Below are 4,018 nucleotides of genomic sequence, written 5' to 3'. Positions count from 1 at the left end.
CTGCTCTGTTCTCGAGCCTCCTGTTGACAAAAACATTCATCCATATTCAATCGAAGAAAAAATGGAAAATTTTATTCGAGCCAACCTGAGGATTCTAACGCGGGGGACAGTCTTTCAGAAGCTCTGAGGACAGTTCCTCCCTTAGAGGTCAAAGCACAGTTGTATATGTTTTTGAGACAAAGAGTTATACGTCAAGGTAACGTGGACACTTTACAGAGTCCAGCAAGGGGAGTGGTGGGTCATCGTGACCCCTTATGGGATTGAGACAGGAATGTTATCTCCTAAGGAGTGACTTTGCTGGCGCCAGGGGAACCGGCCTTTTGGGCGTGTCTCGCGGCGGGGGGTGTCTAGTTAGTGTGTGATGCAGACGCACAGGGCGTGCTGCAGGGGGCCAACGGCAGAGAAAATTTTATGTTAACTTTTTCTTTTCTTGCCTTAAAAATCACCTTACCTCGTCATTCCCACCTGACGGCCCTCAGTCTCCACTGCAGCCGTCTGAGCCGGTGCCTGCCGCTGCCCCCACGTGCTGTCCACAGGCCCGCCCTGCTCACTGGCCACAGGAGCCTCGCGGAGCCTCAGGGGCCTCACGTGACACACAGGTGCGTCCCAGGCCGAAGGAATCGTGTTCGTGAGGGTGTCCCGCAGTGACTGGCCCCTCGGATGGCTTTGTTAAAGGGGGAGAAGCTGAGGGAGCCTGTGGCCCCCCGGTGTATGCCAGGGCCTCAGGAGAGAGGGGGTGCGCTTTTCCCAGAGGACTGGTGGGGGGCTGCTTCCCCAGTGCCCACCATACCTTCAGGACCCGCGGTTGCTCTGCCCCCATGGAGTCCCCACGTGTCTGTCTGCAGAGGCCAGGCCCTCGGACCGCTGCTCGAGACCCGTGAGGGCGGAGGCGACGACCAGGGACGAAAGCCTGCCCCAGTAGGTGGGCTGAGTGGAGGGGGGTCCCCATCTGCCACCGGTAGGCCAGCCACCACGTGGCCACCGGTTCTCCGCCGGTCGCTCCCCACACCGCACATAAGTGTGTGGACGTGACTGTCCCCATAACGCTTCATTTGCGGGGACAGCTGGGCCACATTTGGCCCTTGAGTCATGGTTTGCTGGCCCCTGGTCTAGGCCCGTGGTTCTCAAACTTGTGCTTGCGTCATTGTTCCCCCGCGGGGGTATCGGAGCATAGATTGTCAGGGTCCACCCCCGGGTTTCTGAGTCAGGCCGTCTGCCAAGTGTGCCTTTCCAAGTTCCAGGTGAGGCTCTAGACCAGGGCTGGCTTTGAGAGCCCTGCTCCGGAAGACGGGTACGAGTGCCGGGTGAGCAGGGAGCAAGTAGATGGGGCTGTGGGTGCATTGGGACCAGCCAGGAGCTCCCAAGCCCCAGACACGCCTCCCCGCCGTGACCCCGCTGTCTGGGACACGCCTCCCCGCCGTGACCCTGCTGTCTGGGACACGCCTCCCCCGCCGTGATCCCGCTGTCTGGGACACGCCTCCCCCGCCGTGATCCCGCTGTCTGGGGTGGGGCCGGGCGTCATATTTTATAAATGCCCCGGGAGGGGTTCTGACCCCGAGCACCCCTGCGCTGGGGGCAGGAAATGGCTCTAGCAAGGGTGTGGATGGGAAGAGAGAGAGAAAAGAGGGTACGAGGGGTCCCTGGGGGTCCAAGAAACAAGTTCCTCTGAACAACTTGAGAAGTAAAACAGATAAAGGCAGGGGTTGGGGTGACCTTGATGAGAACTGATGGCCCTGCCCAGGTCCTCCAAACCCACCTCCCAGTCTGGGCACCACTGGCAAGGCTTGACCAGTGGAGGAGCCTTGGGGGATCCTGGAACAGCTCTTCACTCCAGGGAGAGGGTCTGGGACAGTTCCCTGCCCCCAGGGGGAGAGAGAGGATTGGGGACAGCTCCCGCCCCAGGGAGAGGGCTGCACATGTCATCACCCCCAACCACTGAGTTGGGAAGACCAATCCCTGTGGGAGGAGCCAGATCCTCCGGCAGGGGCACGATGGGCACTGAAGCAGCCCTCCAGGGGTCGTTTGTCCCCTCTGCTCCACAACGGGGGGTCAGGTTGCCCAGGGCCTTCATCTTCCTTAGGGTCTGGGCACCCCACCCACCCATCCACACACACACACTCAAGCCCTGGTGTTGGCATGTGGACCCCACCTTCACCCCTGACTCTCCTGGCTTCTCCCCTTTTCCTGGCTTCACAGCTGCAATGCCAGGCTCAGGCTGGGCCTCGGTCTCCCTGCTTCCACTCCAAGACACCTTGTTGCCATGACTTTAAATGTCATCCCTGTGCTCCTGACTCTAGAGCATACACCTGTTGTTTCCTCTGGGCTCACCAGGTGGCATCTCAAACATAAGGCACCCAGCATGGCCCCAATTCCTGCCCCAGGCTTTCTGGACTTGGGAAAGAACATCTCCATCAAAGGTGCTGCTCTGGTCCAAAAACAGAGTTGTCTCTGTTTTTATTTTTAGTGTTCCAATAAAACTTTATTGGGGATGGGGATATATGTATATGTATAACTCATTCACTTTGTTGTAGAGCAGAAACTAACACACCATTATAAAGCAATTATACTCCAATAAAAATGTTAAAAAAAAAGAACAGAAAACTTTATTGGGAGACTCCCCTGGTGGCGCAGGGGTTGAGAATCCGCCTACCAATGCAGGGGACACAGGTTCGGGCCTGGTCCGGGAAGATCCTATGTGCCGCGGAGCAGCTAAGCCCGTGCGCCACAACTGCTGAGCCTGTGCTCTTGAGCCCACGAGCCACAACTACAGAAGCCCACGCGCCTAGAGCCCGTGCTCCACAAGAAGAGAAGCCACCACAATGAGAAGCCCGCGGACCGCAACGAAGAGTAGCCCCCACTCGCCACAACTAGAGAAAAGCCTGTGTGCAGCAACAAAGACCCAACGCAGCCAAAAATAAATAAATAAATAAGTAAATAAATTTACTAAAAAAAAAAAAACTTTATTGGAACTGGCCCAAGTGGTGGGTCAGATTTGGTCCATGGGTCACTGTTTTCCACTTTTGCATTAATCCACTGTCCAGTGGTGTGTTTTTAAAAAAATTTTATAGTGATTTTTATTTATTTATTTATTTATTTTTGTGGTACGCGGGCCTCTCACTGCTGTGGCCTCTCCCGTTGCCGAGCACAGGCTCCGGACACGCAGGCTCAGCGGCCATGGCCCACGGGCCCAGCTGCTCCGCGGCATGTGGGATCTTCCCGGACCGGGGCACGAACCCGTGTCCCCTGCATCAGCAGGCGGACTCTCAACCACTGCGCCACCAGGGAAGCCCTGATTTTTATTTTTATACTATTTTATTTTATTTTTTAATAATTTATTTACTTATTTACTTTTGGCTGCGTTGGGTCTTCACTGCTGTGCAGGAGCCCTCTCCAGCTGCGGAGAGCGGGAGCCACTCATCGCCGCAGTGCATGGGCCTCTCACTGTGGTAGCTTCCCTTGTTGCGGAGCACGGACTCTAGGGGCGCGGGCCTCAGCAGCTGTGGTGCACAGGCCTAGCTGCTCCGCGGCATGTGGGATCCCCCTGGACCAGGGCTCGAACCCGTGTCCCCTGCATTGGCAGGTGGACTCCCAACCACTGCACCACCAGGGAAGTCCCTTTTATACAATTTTAAAGGTTACTTTCCATTTACAGTTATTACAAAATATTGGCTATATTCCCCTAAATATATGGAACACTTCGCGAATTTGCGTGTCATCTTTGTGCAGAGGCCACGCTAATCTTCTATCGTTTCAGTTTTCATATATGTGCTGCCAGAGTGAGCACGAGTCGTCCCTGAGTCTTGTCTTTGCCTCACACCCCAAGCTTCAAAACATGCTCCCGGGATGACCACCTCTCACTTCCTCCCCAGCCACTGTCACGCTTCTGCGGGACCCTGACTGCACAGCCCTCAGCGGCTCTCCTGACCCCTCCTGTCTGCCTCTCTCCACACAGCAGAGCTTAAGTCGAACCAGCCAGCCCTCTGGGGGCTGACAGTCACATTTAGGGTTAAACCCAGGG

The 4,018-nt window shown here is 56.1% G+C and overlaps 1 non-coding gene across 1 annotated transcript; it reads right to left on the bottom strand.

The window, feature by feature from the left end:
- Positions 1 to 3,681: 3,681 nt before the first annotated feature.
- LOC137207262 (U6 spliceosomal RNA) lies at positions 3,682 to 3,784 on the bottom strand. The gene has a single exon (XR_010935009.1). It is a non-coding gene; the product is annotated as a U6 spliceosomal RNA (small nuclear RNA).
- Between the last annotated feature and the right edge of the window lie 234 nt (positions 3,785 to 4,018).

The sequence above is a fragment of the Pseudorca crassidens genome, chromosome 1 (assembly GCF_039906515.1).
Source record: "Pseudorca crassidens isolate mPseCra1 chromosome 1, mPseCra1.hap1, whole genome shotgun sequence".
In the NCBI taxonomy this organism is placed as follows: Eukaryota; Metazoa; Chordata; class Mammalia; order Artiodactyla; family Delphinidae; genus Pseudorca; species Pseudorca crassidens.
The sequence above is the reverse complement of the archived record's forward strand: the minus strand, read 5'-3'. Positions and strand labels throughout refer to the sequence as shown.